The sequence below is a fragment of the Lissotriton helveticus genome, chromosome 10 (assembly GCF_964261635.1).
Source record: "Lissotriton helveticus chromosome 10, aLisHel1.1, whole genome shotgun sequence".
NCBI classification, from domain to species: Eukaryota; Metazoa; Chordata; class Amphibia; order Caudata; family Salamandridae; genus Lissotriton; species Lissotriton helveticus.
Window position 1 is genome coordinate 824115422 of NC_136071.1, and position 19637 is coordinate 824135058.

Here is a 19637-nt window from a genome sequence, read left to right on the forward strand (position 1 = left end):
GTTCCCATGATGCACTGGGCCAGGGACAGACTAATTTGCATATAGCCAGGTTCTGAGCTGGGATGGGGCAGTGAGCTAAATAACGGTGATGGATCAAGCCCTGATCTTTGGACTGGGTAAGAGTGGTCTGCTTAATTCAGACACTCTGTTCATCACCACCCCCTTTTCTGAACTGTTAGACATAGGCATGGATGCTGACTTGGTGGCCTTCCTGCATTGGTCTCACCTAAATGTAACTGCCTCTGCTAGATATAATGAAAATGACTCCCTAACAAAATCATGGAAGGTCAAGAGGGGAGTGAGACAGGGATGTATCTTGGCTCACACTCTATATTAATAATCTGGGGGCTGTGCTATCCAACGCCAGCATGGACACTCCTAGAGTAGGCCACAAATCCATCCCTGCCTTCTTATATGCTGATGATGCAGTTTTACTTGACAGGACACCAACATGCCTGAAACGTCTTGTAAATACTTTCATTGATTTTATGGTCGCACTTGACCTTTCTATAAATTTTTCATATCCCATATATTGTCATCTGGTAATATAAAGCATGAGAAGCGATCACTTATATGTAAAGGCGTTGATTTGACCAATGTTGCCATTTTTCCATACTTGGGTGTTCTCTTTGACGAAAAGGGATCTTGGGTGGCCCAGCGAACACTCAAGAAAAAACCCTAGCAAGAGCAGTAGGAGCAACATTGGATTTTTCCAGGAAACTAGGGAGCAAACCCTTAATACCATTATTGAAGGTTTACAATGAGAAATGCGTCCCTACGACAACGTATGGTAGTGAGGTATGGGGCTACAAGGAGGTTATTGAATTTTTAAGGGGCCGAAAATAAATATCTACATAAAAAACTATCTGTCCCTCCGAGTACCCCTGCCTTTATGGTGCATGAAGAATTAAGGCAGGGTTACATCTTAGATAACATAGCAGTGGCCCCCATAATATGAGGGCTAAAAATATGGTCTAGACCCACACCCTGCCTAAATCAAATTAATTATTTTAGAAGACTGCATCAAGCTAGGCAGGGCTGCAAATATTCCCTGGTTAGGCTATGTCTCACAGCAGCTCACAGAATTAGGGCGCCCTGAGCTTTTTAATCACCCTAGACATCTGCACCTTGGAGAGGGGAAAGACATTAAAAGTCAATTTTTAACCAGGAGAAGGATGGAAAGGGAAAATAGTGAACTCATCAAACCCATGATAATAACCCCGGGGATTTTAGATCAACCATTTTTTTAATCAATAATTTGCATCATCGATTTCTGTTAATCAGATTTAGGTTTAATTGTATTCATTGTTGTATCTCAGTTCCGTAGGGTTTTTCTAAGTTACAGACCCTAAAGCCTTGCTCCTGTGATGATTTTTTGGCCCAAGATGTGCTGCACTTTATGTTCTGCGTTTTTTTAAAAAATTGCTATTTCGCACAAGTAAAACCTGCCCAGATATATCTGCAAATGCTGTCATCACCCCTGATATGTTATGGGGTTGCAAGTTTTTTTAGTAGGGGCTGTACGCCGAAGAAAAACCTTTGATTAGCCATAGAAATGGGTTGGGATTTGCAGTCCTGAAGGACGAAATGCTTTTAAACATGTATGAAGATCTTTTTTAACCTAGTATTGATTGTATATAATATTCATTTTTATCAAGCAATTTGCTGATACTATAGGTTTTATCGCAATACACTAAATATATATAAGGGCTAAGTAACTGTTTTAAAATAACTGTATATGTAAAGTAGCTCTGCTCTTTTTATCATTTTGTATTCGTACTGTATCTCTGGATTACTCTTTGTGTAAATGGACTTTCATGGCCATAATGGGGCCGAATAAAGTTTTATTGATGATGATGATGTGAACAAGTATTTTTTTATCCCATTTTCAAAATAAAGAATTTTTGTGTGTGGTGCTTTGCTTGAAAGTGTAAAAAGCAAAAGAGGCAAATAACCATCTCGTCTATGAAAGCAATTATTAATACTCTTCAAAAAGCCTTTGTTAGACCTGACATCTTTGGAGTGGTATTCCCCAATACATCTTGCCTTCACCCCTCCAGTTTGTTTAATTATTTTGGGCTTTAGGATTATGTGCACATTACCAATGCTACCCAGTGCAAAAGTGCTTGTGCTCTCTCCTTCAAACATGGTAAAATTGGCCTAGACCTAATTGGCATCATAAATATTTACTTGTAAGCCCCTAGTAAATGGTACTACGTGTATCCGGGGCTTGTAAATTAAATGCTACTAGTGGGCCAGTAGCACCCACTGTGCCACCCACTAAAGGTGCACTTTAAACACATGTCTTAGACCTGCACTGCAGCATGTGGTGCAGTTTTAAATTTCCATTTTGACCTGGCATAATAAACCTTCTTGCCAGGCTTGAACCTCTTCTTAATACATAGAAGTCACCTTAAGGTAGGCCCTAAAGCAGGGTCTCCAAACTTTAATGCAGTGAGAGCTACTTCTGCTAAACGAAAGCCCATCTGAGCTACTAAGAGATTTTTTTGCTGTAAAAACAGTGACCACATATGTGAATGTTACAATATGACCACCGTAAAAAAGGATTATGAGTGTGACCAGCTAAGCATTCCATCGCGGTACAAAAGGGGGTGGTGATGGACGGAGCATCTGAACCAATCAAACACTCACACCCAGTCAACAGATCTGTGTTTAATCCATCACCGTTCTTTAGCCCACTCTGCCACCCCAGTTCAGACATGGCCATATGCAAATCAGTCTCACCCTGTGCCTCATGGGAACAGTCCAGCCCGAACTGCCAAGCCATGCCTTCCCTGGACCGGAAACAAGCTTCCGAGGACCGGTTTCTTGCATTTTAGCCATCTTCAGCCCGGCTTGCTTGAATCCAGTGGCAAAGTGAGCAAGTGAGTATTTCGTACATTTCGTACTTTTGGTTCCAATAGTGCATCCCTGTGGTTATTAACTGCCCTCTTTTTGGCGTTCTTTTTTAGCTTGTTCGGGTATTTCCTTGCTTTCAATTTTAGGCTCAGATCCTCTGCTTGTATTAGGTAGTCCTGTTTGTTTGTGCAGTTTCTCCTTAACCTTAGGAATTGTCCAAAGGGGAGGTTTTGTTTAAGATGTCTAGGATGAAAACTGTCGTAGGTCAGCAAACAGTTCCTTGCTGTGGGCTTAAAATGTGTCGTTGTCCTCAAAATTCCTCCATCTGCCAGAATATTCAAGTCCAGGAATACCAGATGGGATCTGCTCATGGTATTGGTAAATTATAGGAAACTGTCCTGTTGGTTCAACCAGTTGAAAAAACTCACAGCCTCATTCTCATTTCCTTCCCATATTACTAGAACGTCATCAATATAACGTTTCCATACCGTAATGTGGGGCCTGTAGGGATTGTCATTAATCTTTGTCTTTTCAAGATGATGCACATATAATCCTGCCATGCTCGGCGCAAAAGTGCTGCCCATACTGGTCCCGTGTTGTTGGCGGTACAGTGTCTCTTCAAACCGGAAAAAATTCTCGGTAAGGGCCAGACGGCAACACTCCAGAACTACATGTCTTGGTGTCTTATAATTCCATTGGGAATCAAAGAGGACTTCCTCCAAAATTTCAAGAGTTTCTTTGTGGGGGTGGCTGGTATAAAGACTCTCCACATCCAGACTGATGAGAATGCTGGATGTGGGTTCAAAATGTTGTTCCTTGAGTAGGCAGAGGACCTCCTTTGTGTCTTGCAGATAGGTGTCTGTTTTCTGCACTAAAGGTCTTAAAAAGGCATCAGCGTATTTGGAAAGGGGTTCAAGGATGATGCCCATGCCAGAGACTATAGGTCTTCCTGGTGGTTTTTCCAAACGTTTGTGAATCTTGGGGATTGTATAGAAGTAGGGAGTGACTGGTTTGTTGTTTACTAGGAATTCAGTTTCTTTCTTGCTCATCCAGTCATTCGCCAATGATTCTTCGATGAGGTATGCAATAGATACTCTCAACCGTTCAGTGGGGTCCTCTCTGATGATGATGTAATTTCTGGTGTCTGCTAGAAGTCGTAAGCATTCCTGTCTATAGTCAGGTGTATTTTGTAGAACAATGGCCCCTCCCTTGTCTGCAGGTTTTATAGTTAAGGTACTGTCGTTTGACAATTCCTGTATTGCTTTCAGTTCCATGTTGCTTGTATTCTGGAACACCTTCACTCTGCGTGGGTCAAGTTATTTCACCCCCTTCATGATGGCCTTTTCAAATGCCAGAATTTCAACTGGTAAATTTCCAGGTGGTGGGACAAAAGTTTATTTTTTCTTTAGTCCGGTGTCTGATTCGATTTAGTCATTGTGATTCTTATTTTTGAAAAAGACTTGGCGTTTTAGTTGTCTAAGAAACTCTTTAAGCTCGCAACATAGTTTGAATTTGTCAGTGTGGGGGGGGTAGGTACGCAAGATCAGCACCCGCATAGTTGAACACAGGTGCAACATCCGGTGTAAACGAGCAACTACACGCATGACGAACCATTTCATCAAAAAAAACATACACCCAATGACATGAGATGGGTAGTGCTGGAAGTTGTAAAATCGAAAGAAAACCAAGAAAGGATACTCCACGAACGCGAACAAAGACGGGTTTTCAAACTTCATACGGACACCCAGGGTCTTAACGACGACATTCCGTGGGGCGCTTTCAGGAACTAGTGCTGTCCTTTACATATTCTTCTTGGGGTACTTTTTATTGCTGTAATAACCACCCTTTCTTTCCCCCCCACCCTCCCCCTCTTCTTTTTCTGTTATTTTTAAACTTATATATATATATATATTTTTAAACTTGCACCCATATCTATGCATACTAATCATAGTGTAATGTGATTTAAAGACCAAAATCCGCATTAGACATACAAGGTCAATATGACTGTTGCAACCTTGATTGTGACTATACTAACAGTAATATTATCAAGTCCTGTAATACCACACTGAACCTAGCACCCATATCAATGCATACTAACCATAGTGCATTGGGATTTAAAGACCCCCATATGAATAAGACATGCAAGGTCTATATGACGGCCGCAGCCCTAACCTACAGTGATAATTTTAAGTCCGGTCACACTGTATTCTTTCTGAATGTCCCCTTTTGGAATCTGCAGATGGGAGACGTTTAGTTACTTTTCAGTACCCACAAACAATGTTAAGTAACTTTTTCAACATAATCATTTTAAACCAACTATCCGAGTAATAACCACGGTTTACCACAACCATGCGAAAGCCACCTATACCAACTTTGAGTACATCTAGTCCCCTCACCACTATTGAAATGGGTGACTAAAAACATCTGAATAGTTTATCGTTTCTTGCACACGTAATTCGCCAAGCAAGAATCACCACGATTCCACAATATCCTTTATTGTACCACTGAAAAGCATACTCCTAAGATGGCCGCCGCGACCCGTAGGTTTAGCAGTTCTTGGGAGGAACCCGGAAGCCCGGTCCCATATTAATCTTACGGGAACAGCAGACGAGTACGATGCGGTCCCGGGGAGGCTGTTATTAGGTATAACCGAACGCTTTCATCAGCTAGGAAGTAAGTATCTTTTCTCCATGGAACTATGAGAGACCGGATTAGTTGTCAGTGCAAAATATTGAGTGCCACATTTGCGAACTGATAAATATCGATCTCCATTTTTTTCTCTTTCTTTCCCCTTATGGACCACCAGCAGTGTGTCCAATAGGTGAAATCGATCCCCCTGAGAGACCATGAAGTGTTATTAAGCACTTTACAAAGTAAATATCGAGAGTCCTTTTTTTATCCATGTACCTACTATATGTTTTATGTGTCTATTGTGCGGTCACATTAAGTCCTGTCTTGTTTTTATGTGTGAATTCACAATCACTCAGCACAATTATAACACTAAACACTTGGCATGGCAGCCTGCACGCACCAATATGGTGCAACTATCAACTATAGCACCGGATGTGTGCGGCATGAAAGTATACTATGTGGCCCTTCCCACAGGGAAGGGATGAATGCTACTAATGATGTGCTTTCTTTTACAGCATCAGAAATTCGGTACAAACGTATGTATTTCCACTGTGAACGCATGCCTTTGGTATTAAATGTATTTTGTTAAAATGTAACACTCCCTAATTAGGGACATAGGAGTGGCAAATGCAGGGCTGGTCCCGGCATGGTCCTGAAGAAATGCTAGGGGTAGCATGAAACATGTTGACCTTTCATTCTCACTGAACCAATCCTCATTACAGGTTGGTCTACAGTGATATTCACCCCACTTTTAATATACCTGCCTAGGAGCATAATAAATCTGTTGGGGCCCACTAAGCACGGTATTTTTAATTCACTTACACCCACTCCACCGCTTTTTTGCACCACACATAGTCTTTCATTTTTAAGTGCTCCTGCGTAGTCCGTAAGTCGCAGCACGCCCCTTTTCGTAGAGAACTGGGATGGCCCTATTGATGAAGCATGTCACCGTGGGGCAACCCCGGTGAGTGAGGGGACACTAGAAAGAAATTTCTCTTTCTTGTAAGATTACACTGATCATCTAGTTCAGTTTCCTACACTTGAGCTAGGTCTCGGTATCCAGTATTTTGGATTCCAACTTATGCACTAAGACTTTGGAGGACGACCTAGTCTCTGATTCCTCCTCCTCCCTCTGTCTCATATCTATCCTCTATATATGTCACTTACAGCTGCCAAAGTATATTGTATTTTGTGGTCTCTCTTGACATTCCCCTCTATCCTATTTTATTTTTAATAAGTGTGGTTTATTCCATATAAAGACATGCTTGGCCCCGAAACTGAATCTGCTAAAGCCCTGCTGGCCTCTGCTGCAGTAAGCCCCTGATCCCAAAGAGGTGCTCCCCCATGGCTTGGACCCTTGGGTTGCATCAGAGTGTGCTTCTCTAAAGAAAGGGTGAAAATCCTGAAGTTAGGGCTACTCACAACAACAAACAGTCCTGTTCATGCCAGGTCTCTGACGCCCGTGCCGACTGCCAATGGGAAGTTCCAGGGAGACCTGCTTGTTGTGTCGATAGCGACCACTAACAATGACCAGTTATGCAAGACTTGCACTTTGTGCAACAGTAACGACAGCCTGTGACAATCGGCAACAACAATTTTCTGCAACAATAGTCTGCAATGCCCAAGTGGGTCTATGTGCTACAGCGATGACTATCTATGATGTCCGGCAGGCTCTTTGTGCTGCATCAATGATAGTCCATGACGCTCAGCCTGCTCCTTGTGGCCTCATACAGTGCTAATGGTACTCTTTGTGCTGGGGTTGAGAATGTAACTTTTCAACAGGACTAACCTAGTCCCTATGTCCACACTGCTCTCCATCATGGTTGGCCGGAATGTGTTACTTTCCCCCAGTCTAGCGCCACCAGATGACCACAAATGACGATTTGTGATTTTAGGCTCAATTTTTGCCATAAACCTTTAAACTGAATATCTCTCTTTCTACTGATTGAATTTCTGTCTTTCTGGTATCGTTTTATTTAACAAATGTTACTCTGTTTATCTAAATTGGTGAGGGATTTTCCTTGTGCTGGGTTTTCACTTTATTTCTGTTTGTCTGCTGCATAACTTCTTTACATATTGCCTCTAAGTTAAGCATCACTGCTTTGTGCAAGGCTACCAGATGGTTAAGCACAGGCTAATTTAGAGATTTTTGTTGTTAACTCTGAAAAGTATTGAGGTTGTTGTGTGAGTGGGGCTTACAACCCCCTCAACCAATAAGCCAATTTCTTAAAGCCTTGGAATGGAGTTTATTCAATTACCTTGGCAAGCTCGGTTAGGGTTATCATGATTGAGAATGATGTGGAAATGTCTGTGTTTGCAGCATATCCGGTTAGTGGTGCTAAGGTGAGTAAGGTATTTAATGCCATCATGTTTACTTTTTTGTTAAAAACCGATGTTTCTTCATCAGCTTCGAAGAAACATTTAACATGCATAATGGTAGTTTCAGGTCTCAACATAAAATGTTGATTCTTCCAATGTATGTCAGGAGAATGTAGATTTTTTAAAGGCAAAGAGGTTAGCATTATTCCTCCCATGCATGCCGGGAAAAGATGAGTAAGAAATTCAAGAAAAAAAAAGGAAAGTAATGAAAGATATGAGATATGTTTTTGGTATCGTATTTCCATTAAGAAGTGTTACTTTTCATTAGGTGTTTCCTGATGCTTCACAAAGGAAGGTTTTTTGGCAGTGTTTCATTTACTTCAGAGAATCAGTAAATACACAGAATATGGGGAAAGAAGTGACATTGGGAGTGTGTGTGTTTTGCTGTTACTGTTTCACAGACGTTGTAGTTTCAAGGATTGAGGTCCTTGGAGTTTTGAAATGAAATGTTCTGGAATGCTGTAGGAGTTTAGTGTTTGGACATTCTTTTTTCAATTATGTCTCTGTGGCCTTTAAAAAAGATGCTGCAGTTATGGTGTTAAAGTAGGCTATGCATAAAGTTATCCTCCGTGCTTTTAATGGGATCTAGATTCCCCTTCCATGTATTATGAGAATAATGTGTTGCCAAAAAACTGGGAAACTAGCTAAATCATAGCCCTTAGCTAATCCTAAAACTGTTACTATTGAAAGTACAGCCCTTTTACCACCGTTGGTATTCTAAGCTATTAACATAATATCTTGCTTATATTTATTGGTGAATTTGTCAAGGTGAGACATTAGGTTGTGGCATAGAGTATGTATTCTTTAATAGTTACTCATCATCTCAGTAATATTAGAAAGTGCTCTTCAAACTTTCAGTTCAGCTTCCCTTGGCAACTTTGACTAATGGCATGATTATAACATTCAACCTTAAAATATATATGACAATAAGAAAGGTAGAGACCCTGGACATATTATTTGGTCTGGCTACAGTCAGCTTTAGTTTTTTGGAAGACATAATGACATACATTCTTCAAAAAAGTGCAATAAGAAGAAGTTCAAGGAATAAGATATGCATCAGCTGCTTGTCCTTAGTCATTAGATTGCATGCTTCTTTCGTGGTCTGACATTGCTTGGATGGGCTGTCCATGACAGTCATGCCATTTTAAGAATGGGTAAATTGTCCTGTTTATTTTCCCATTATGATTTGTGGATGGGGGAATCAAATAGTACTCTTGTTAGACTGCAGATGTTACATGGCATGTAACTTGTAATAAACAGTTAGTATCCGTTGATGTATTTACTTTGCTGGCACAGCGGCATTTTAATTAGTGACTTAATGCTTTTTCATGTAGGAAGTGCTGCTGTTTGGATGCAATAGCTTTTCATAATGGCATACTGGTATTTACTAATCAATTTTGCCCATTCATTTATTTTACTGTACTGTTTTGCAAACTTGTTATTGGAGTTACTGTTTTTTGTTCATGCAGAAAAAAGGTGAACACAGATACTTTCTCAGAAATGCAAAAAAGTCCCTTTGTTAGAAGTATTTATTATGCAATAATTAGCTCTGCATCTCTTTTATTTCAAAATTAAAAACAAATCTTTTTCATAACATTTTTATTTTGTGGTACAATGTAATGCTGCTTATGAAGCCTGTTCAGCAATGGGGACCTTATCACAGCTTCCATAATTTTGCAATCCAATATGTTGCTTCATTATTAGATTTTCTTTCTAGGGCAGCCAGGGGAACAGGCCCAACGCCACAAAACGTTTACTAACATCATCTAAAAAAAGGCAGACCTATTGGCTTTATAAACACTTGTTCTGATTGTGTGGTTTGAGCATGTGATGAAATTGCAGCACTTTTGCCACATCCTACCAGCAGCAAAAACTACTGGGGGCTGGCTCTAATCAGTAAGGCTGAGCCGGAGAATAAACTAACAAAACAGGGGTGCCAATACTGATAAGGAAAAATTTATGATCAATCAATGTACATCCTAAACAAGAAAAAGAATTCGAGAAAGGGTATTTGCTACTTAATAGCTTTTTATTAGAAACATTTTCTGATATATTTCAAGATTCAATACATAGTACAAAAAATATATACTTTTTCCAATGTACAAATGAAACATAAAAATATTCAGCATGCATTCAATCATTCATTCACAAAGACAGGCATATCACAAGTAACCAAATAAGATTCATACACTCACAAGAAGGAAGACATTTTATGAACATATCCAATAGTACAACAGACGGAAAAAAGCCACAGTCTACATATGATTTCCAATGGTAATGAAAAGAACTATTTCATAAGGTACATTCCTATATATCTAACAAGCTTGTTTGAGTTCATTGTAAATAATACTAGAAGGTAATGTACAAAAGAGTGCGAGCTCCAGGTTGAACTGATTGGGTACCCAGATGCTCACGTAGACCAAATGTGGCAGGGCCTACGCGTTTCGAATCCCGCTGAAATTGTTGGGGATTCTCATCAGGGCCTATTGTAGAAATCTAGAACAATTTGAAAAAAGAAAAAGAAAAAAGAGAGAAGAAACATCAGTGATGCAAATTATTTTTAAGTTTTGCGAGTACACTTATGGATGCACCAGGAGCACAACTTTGCAATACAACACACCGTCCATGCATAGGCTTACCAATGTCTTTCAAAGGTCCTAGACGTGTACTAGAGAGACTAACCAGTCATAAAAGGTCCTAATAATACTACACTGACAATATCCCCTCTGCTAAGGAATTCTACTCACCTGTTCGTAGCTCAAAGGGAGCGTTCTAATGACGAGGAGGTCTGTACGCCGAAGTCAAAGGACGTTGAAACTCGGGTAGCAGAAGTTGCCTGAAGAAGAACAGTCTTAATTAGGGCTGTTGTAGAATGGTGGGGTGCCGGCCAAATCAAGTGAACACAATTTATGCAAGATCTCTTACCCCTAGTAGAACTTGATTGTATATCAGGGCAGAAAGGTGAAATTCACGGAGGAGATGGGCAGAAGTGTGAACTGTGAATACACAGTTACCGATCTAGTTTGATTTCTCGCGCATGCGTCAAGGAATGGCATTTGGAGGCTATCCTAAGCTAGGAAGCCACCATACTCTAAACCGCCAAACATACAAGTCATACGCCAAGCCTTGATTGGGTGTTTTGACCTAGAAGTTTCCTTTAAAAGGAACACTGTCTCGAGCGCATTCCTTGACGCATGCACGAGAAATCAGTGTCGAGTCGAACGCCGTTTAATTCTGTGGCCGCTCTGGACCGAAGTAAGTGTGTTCATCTTTATTGTTTTTATACTGCCCCTTTACTCTCACCATTAGTTAAGGTTATTTCCCCCGGTTTTTGCTTTGTCTTATAGAATGCTGCAAAGCCGTTGTTAGGCGCGATTGCACAGCGCCGACGTCGGAGTGAAGTACGGGTACTGTGTTGATTGTTAATCCCCCGGTAAGAAAAATTATAGTTCGTCTTTAAGCCCGTGCTGCTATATCTGCTATATCTTTGCACACCAACTAGAGACCCTCCTGACAGCTTTCCTCCTTTTTTGCCCCTCCAGCTCGCCTCCTAATCAGGCAACAAAACCGTATAATCAGATTGGGCCAAGTTTGACGATCCAACTAGATCAGTAAGATCTCCGACCTTAAAAAATACTTTCCTGTACTTGGTTAATTGCCATTGGGGTTGCTTTTAGTCTACTGCTTCATTAAAGATTCCATTATAGCATAGTGTGCCGCCAGGCCCCTGGCATTAGTAGATGCTCTGTTTCAGGTCCCCCCATTGTTTACATGTTAAATAGTTCTCTAATGCGTAAACGGCAATTGATACGTTTAGAACGCATTACGGTTTCGTATATAACTATAAGTGTCCTTCCTTCTGTATTCACAGTTCACACTTCTGCCCATCTCCTCCGTGAATTTCACCTTTCTGCCCTGATATACAATCCAGTTCCACTAGGGGTAAGAGATCTTGCATAAATTGTGTTCACTTGATTTGGCCGGCACCCCACCATTCTACAACAGCCCTAATTAAGACTGTTCTTCTTCAGGCAACTTCTGTTACCCGAGTTTTAACGTCCTTTGACTTCGGCGTACAGACCTCCTCGTCATTAGAACGCTCCCTTTGAGCTACGAATAGGTGAGTAGAATTCCTTAGCGGAGCGGATATTGTCAGTGTAGTGTTATCAGCTAAGAAAATATTTTTTTTTAAACGATATGTTCGAACAGGTTCGCTTTTTTTGTTTCACCTTACAGGACAGGACCTTTTATGACTGGGTAGTCTCTCTAGTACACCTCTAGGACCTTTGAAAGACATTGGTAAGCCTATGCATGGACGGTGTGTTGTATTGCAAAGTTGTGCTCCTGGTGCATCCATAAGTGTACTCGCAAAACTTAAAAATAATTTGCATCACTGATGTTTCTTCTTTCTTTTTTCTTTTTCTTTTTTCAAATTGTTCTAGATTTCTAAAATAGGCCCTGATGAGAATCCCCAACAATTTCAACGGGATTCGAAACGCGTAGGCCCTGCCACATTTGGTCTACGTGAGCATCTGGGTACCCAATCAGTTCAACCTGGAGCTCGCACTCTTTTGTACATTACCTTCTAGTATTAATTTACAATGAACTCAAACAAGCTTGTTAGATATATAGGAATGTACCTTATGAAATAGTTCTTTTCATTACCATTGGAAATCATATGTAGACTGTGGCTTTTTTCCGTCTGTTGTACTATTGGATATGTTCATAACATTTCTTCCTTCTTGTGAGTGTATGAATCTTATTTGGTTACTTGTGATATGCCTGTCTTTGTGAATGAATGATTGAATGCATGCTGAATATTTTTATGTTTCATTTGTACATTGGAAAAAGTATATATTTTTTGTACTATGTATTGAATCTTGAAATATATCAGAAAATGTTTCTAATAAAAAGCTATTAAGTAGCAAATACCCTTTCTCGAATTCTTTTTCTTGTTTAGGATGTACATTGATTGATCATAAATTTTTCCTTATCAGTATTGGCACATCCTACCAGCAGGCAAATTAGAAAGACAATAAATAAACCCTGTGTCAAATATTGAGACTCTGGAATCATCTTCTGATAATCTAAAACTCAACCGCAGCTTGCTATCTTCCAAAAAGACGTTGGACCAGATGTACGACCATTGTGATTTGCGAGTCTCAAATTGCGACAAATTGCGACTTTCAATTAGTGGGTCGCAAATCATAATGTACAACAGTGTCAGAGACACTGTTAGCGATACTCAATGGGTCGCAAATTGCAATCCTCATCAATATTCATGAGGAACTCGCAATTTGCGACCCCATTGAGAATGACTGGCCTTCCCAGGTATGGTGGCCTGTTTGGCTCAGCAGACCTGCATGTCTGGGACTGCTGCTCAATAAAACAGTTTTTTATTTAAAAAAATGCAGCCGTTTTCCCCTAAGGAAAACGGGATGCATTTAAAAAAATAAAAATGAAACCACTGCCTGCCCCTAAAAAATATTTTCCCCTGCATTTGCAAAGTGCCCATTTGCATTACTACCACCCTCTTGAAAAGGGTGGTATTTTGCGAGTGTTTTGCAACCACAATTGTGCTCGCAAATCATTCATACATGGGGTAGCGAGTCGGAATTAGTAAGAGACACCCTAGGAACACCTCTTCCTAATTGCATGTCGCAAATCCTATATAGCGAGTCGGAAATAAATTGCGACTCGTTAAGTAGGGTTTGTACTTGGCCCTTTCACTTTTTGCATGCGCAAATGGGTCGCAAACCTATTTGCGCATGCAAAATCGGGTTGTACATCTGGTCCCTGCAGACTTACCAGCTCAGAACGTACCTTAATGATAAAGTACTGGGTAGTGTTGTGCCCTGAGTACTATATTGCATTATTTATTGCTGCCATTAACTTGATCCGTACAAAGCTCTAGCCCCACCCTCTAATTTATTGACCCTCCCTAATGAGGCGTTACTGGAACCAAGAAGCGCAAGTCAATAGGCTCTAGTTACACTGTGAAATCCCATGGCTAGTATTGTTTTCGACCAAGTAGTTATACAAGAAATGTACATCTAAGACTTTTATCATGGTTTTAAGGATTTTACTGTTTTAAAGTGTTCATGGGAACTGTATTTTTGTGTACATTTATTGCAGCATTTGCCGAATAAAGATTTAAAGGATAAACTTGCTAATGATTTTTTGGGCAATCATAACTATGCTCCAACTGGCTATCCTCTGGCAGACTTGAGACATGGTTGGTCAGTATGTGACACAATCTACTGCCTATTCCTTCTTCTATGTTTATGCCATCTACGAGATTCTGATGATGTGCAAACACTTTAATTAAATAAACTAACATCTCTTCTAATATATCCGACGCAATGGAATGGCATTCCTAAACTATTTTCTGCATGACTTCACCAAAACATATTTTGAGAAACAATGAACTACAGGGTACCTGTACATGCTAGGTATACAAATTAGGGGCACTTAAAGCAAAATTAAATGTAGAATCAGGAATTGAAAATAAATGTAATTAACCTCCTACATGTAACCTCCTAAATGTAATTAGCCTCCTACATTAAAATGTAGGAGGCTAGAAAAAGCGTGGAGGAAATCTAAAAATGAGCAGGAAAGGAAAATGTTTTTAGAAGCTCAGTCAAATTACTATAGACATATAAAACTTGCAAGGAAAAACAATTTATCGCTACAACTAGATGAGGCGGGAAACTGTCCGAGGGAATTATTCAAAATCCTACTAAGTTTTGTAAAACCGTCAGCTAATGAGAGCCCTGACGATGCCTCACAGACACTGTGCGATGAGATCTCCATGTTCTTTGAGGACAAAATAAATTTGATTTACAATAAAATCATTGCTTCTCAAGGCACAGAAACCTGGCCCTCCCCCCATGTGTATCCTCTGTACTTACTAAAAACACCTTTCTTACTATTCCACCAGTCAGTGATTTAGATCTTCCACTCCTCATTAACCACATGAAAACTGGCTACCCAAATGATCACCTTCCTGCTAAAATGGTGGCCCCTTTGATTTCCATCCTGGGACCCTCCATTCAGTCAGTTATGAATACCTCACTGGCGAAAGGACAAGTCCCGAGGGAATGGAAGATAGCGGCGGTAAACCCTATAAGGAAGAAAGCGGCTTCCCCCTGGACAGATCTTTCCAACCTCCGGCCCATCTCCCTCCTACCCTACATCGGTAAAATGACAGAGAAGCACATGAACACCCACCTATCGAATCACCTTGAAGCAGCAGAAGGCCTGGACCCTTCTCAATCTGGGTTCAGGCCAAACCACAGCACCGAATAGGCCCTACTAGAAGTGACCAATAACATCAGGTTGACACTGGATAGTGGGGGGTCTACGATTCTGGTGCTGTTGGATCTGTCTGCTGCTTTCGATACGGTGTCGCACAAAGTGCTTCTCGACCGTCTGAGGGATGTAGGGCTGGGAGGTGCAGCCCTGTCTTGGGGGGAAAGCTTCCTTTCCTGTCGCTCTCAAGAAGTCAGGCTGGGCTCCCATAAATCCACCTCCAGGGAGCTCACCAGGGGTGTGCCACAGGGCTCATGCCTTAGCCCCACATTATTTAATGTGTATGTGGCCCCCCTGGTCGACTTAGTGAGGCCATATGGGTTTACCCCGATATCCTACGCTGACGACACCCAGCTGCTGTTCCCCTTTAAAACTTTTACACCTGCCCTGCAAAAATCTTTTGCAGAAGGCATGAGGGCCGTGTCGAGATGGATGGCCGAGAATTGCCTACAATGCAATGTGGGCAAAACGGAAGTTTTATTGTTCGGGGAGGCGGCAACATTATGGTCTGGGGAGTGGTGGCCCACAGAACTAGGACCAGTTCCTGTCCCTAAGCAGACTGTCAAAAACTTGGGGGTGTTATTCGATCAAGCCTTGACTTTTAAACATCATGTCAACCAAGTTGCTGGCACATGCTTTAGGGCCATCGGACTATTGAAAAGGGTGTTCCCCTATATACCTGATAGTCACAGGAAAACCCTAGTCCAGGCACTAGTGATCAGTAGATTGGACTACTGCAATGGCCTTCTATTGTCAGCTAATGAAGGCCAATTAAACAAATTACAAGTGGTCCAAAATACGGCGGCGAGGTTAGTCCTCAATGTTCCATCTAGAACTCCCTCCCGTCCTCTACTAGCCAAACTCCACTGGTTGCCAGTGCGGCAACGCACGAAGTTCAAAATTCTGTGTACCATTCATAGATGCCTGACAGGAAAGGGCCCCAAATATCTGACTAAAGCTTTTCAACCCTATGTTCCAGGCCGATCACTTCGATCGAGCAATCTCCATTTACTACAGGTCCCTAAAATAAAAAAATCTCGTCAGGGAGGCCGTGCTTTGGCACACACAGGACCTGCTCTCTGGAACTCCCTTCCCCTTAAACTCAAACTCATCACCAACCATTTATCCTTTCGTAAAACCCTCAAGACCCACCTTTTTACTATTAACTAATCAGCTTATGACTCACTACCTCTGTAAATGACCAGGCATGGGACAAATCTCCTTATCCAGAACAAGCGCGAAGATACCCCTTCGGGGATTTATTCAGGCGCTATAAAAGCACATAAATATAAATATAAATATAATTGCTTAACACCACAAACATCCTTCATATAAATAGCCCTTTTGAAACACCCATAATGCTGTGACAAGTCCTTGAACTCGTATGTTAGAGTAGTTACATAGAACCCCCAGCATGGGCATATCTATTTAGTTATTTACTATTTATTTATTTAAGCAATTATATAGCAGACCTGGACGAGGTAGTTACTAGGGTGCTTTAAATGGAAATGGACCAAAACAATCAGGCTTAATATTCCAGAGTCATTTGGAGTGAGAAGCTCTCAGACGAGTGTTTGGATTCAACAGAGAAGGACACTTACTTCAAGGCTAGTTCTATATTAGGTATGATCTCGATACAAATGAAATGGCTGTTTCGTGACAGGGGTGAGCATGGTTTGTTTCCTTCATGCAGACAAAGAGAGCCCCGTGCTTATGTGAGCTTTCTGGAGAATTCTGTGCAGTTGTAATTCTAAATTTGGAGACTTCCAGCAATAAGGATTCTCAGTTTCTCAGTCACGATATGGTAGTAATAGTGAATACATTTGCAATGTTTGATGGACTGTTGTGATTGGCTTTGTGGACTAGACAGGGCTTTAAGTGGGCCGGGTCTCACCGTGTCTGAGCACCGTCAGATTTTTGAAGGGAGCATTGAAACGGGTCTCTATCGGGCTCTGTTTTATGCCCTGGCACAGGCAGTCAGGTTTTTTTTGGACTGCAGTGACAACATGCACTTCTATATGCGCATGCTTACACTGCTCACTTCTCACTAGTGGAGAAGTAATGGCATGACGTCATGCCAGGTGAGCGGTGTAGGGTAGGGTAATCCTTTAAAGAGAGTAATTTTCTCTCTGGATTTCCCTTCTCTTCTTGAAACTCAGGAACAGCAACTTTGTCGTGGTGTCACCAGGGCTTTAAGTGGAAGCTTTGTCAATATTATATACAAGCCATAGTTCTTGCTTATCTATCTTATCCAACTAACAACCATTGACAAAGCCAATAGTCCTGACTTGTTGTAGGTATGATGTCACTTGTTGTATCATATATCTGGATGCAATGACTGACACAACAAAATACAAGTTGTGCGGCACAATATGTTAAACACATATTTTTAGCTTACGTGTTTTTAAGCCACGCCCTTAATTACATTAGACACACCCCTTTGCGAGACCCCCCAGTTTTTGCATCCCACTTAAAGCCCTGGGACTAGATACCCGTCTTTGAATTGAAAACTGACTGAGATGGGAGGCACTGGAGATTTGCTAAGCATGAAAGTGATTTTTTTTTATTTATTTTTTTTAAACATTTTATTGCACAGTTTGCAATATACACTGCCATTTGCCTACAACCCAGAGACCGGCGGCCATCCTCCAAGAAATCTTTTCACACAGCTGTATTGCCAACAACCTCGGGGGCAGACAGCGAAATTATTTCCATAACAGTACACATTCAAAAGTTAAATGCAGTCTGTGTAATCGTACCAAAACCCAAATCAACATACAATCCCCCGACTCCCTCCCCCCACCCGCCGTCCCAAGTCTCTGAGCCATATATCTCCTGAAGAGTACTAAAGCATGCCTCGCTCTGACTGTCTCGCCTTCAGTCGCCCATAGCATTGTGAGTTCTAAGCATATCTTCCAGTCTCATACATACATGAATCCGTTGCCTTGTAGTCCTTCTACAATATGCTATGTTATCAAATAAAAACACGGCAATCATGCATACTTTAGTCCGCCTGGTAATCCATGCCTCCCGATTGCAGCCACTCTGTGAATGGTGCCCATATCTCAGACGGTCGAGATCTATCAGGCAACATCTCCCAGAAGATCGTCAGCTGGTCCCTACAATATGTGACTTCTCTAATCCAGTCCACAATCCTGGGAGGTCTCTGTTTCCTCCGATGAATCGCTACCTGTCGTTTTGCCATTAGCAACAGCATCGCCACAAGACTGCGGTGCCTTCTCTCAATTCCCTGCACGTACCCCAGTAAGGCAGGCAGCAATGTCTCCGTCACTGACCTTCCCGTTATATGGCTTATGTGTGTGAAGATATCCGTCCAGTAGAGTGCCACACCCGCACAACTCCAGGCCATGTGTGTAAATGTGGCGTTAGGAGAGCTACATCTCCAGCACCTAGCGTCCTCCTGTAAGCCCATCCTTCGCCCAGTAGCGTGCCACCCCCGCACAACTCCAGGCCATGTGTGTAAATGTGGCATTAGGAGAGCTACATCTCCAGCATCTAGCGTCCTCCTGTAAGCCCATCCTACGCATTTGTGCCGGTGTGCGGTACAGTCTATGTAGGTAGTTGAAATGTATAAGTCTGAGGCGGTAAATAGGTGAGAGATATTCTAACTGCGTACAGCAATACGTCCATTGCTCCTCAGTTATGGTCAGAGCAGCTTCCCCCTCCCATGCCTCCCTGGAGCCAGTGGCAATAAGCGGGGACTCTCGCTGTGTGATACTATAGATACGGGTGATAAGTTTTCGGGGCGAAGGGTTCAACAGTACGTTTTCCAATGCAAGCAGACCAGGAGGTTCGCTTGGAAACTCCTTATATGTGGATTTACATGCCGCTCTCAGCTGATAGTAGAGCAGCATATCTGAGGCAGTAGGGTCCTGCGAGCTGCACATGTCCTGTATTGTCAGGAACTCTCCGGCAGGGACAGGATCCCCTCCTCTGGCTAGGTTATGTGCCTGTGCTCTGAGTGTGATGGCTTTGTCTACCAGGGGCTTAAGCAGTGGATTGCTGCCCAGGGGCATAGACGGGGCATATAAGACGTCTTGATGAGCTCGCTGGGCAATATTTTTCTATGCCCATCGCACAGTCTCAACAGTGTCGATTTCTTGTTGTGGTCATTTGTAAGATTGAAACACAGCCGTATTTAGTGGGAGTGGCGCTATTCTGTCAATTTCTATGGCAAGGTGTGGCTGGAACGGCGTAGGATGTTGCCAAAAATGCAGAAATTGTGCCTGCGCGCTGTAGGCATATAATTCAAAGTCTGGGGCTCCCAAGGCCCCCTGAGGAAAAGGCAGTGTCAAAGTCCTCCACGAGACTCTGGACTGTTTACCCGCCCATACCAGCTCAATAATGTTTGTGCGTAAGCGTTAAAAAAATTGTGCATTCAGTGGCATAGGAATGTTTACAAACAAATAAAGAAATTTGGGGAGAATTACCATCTT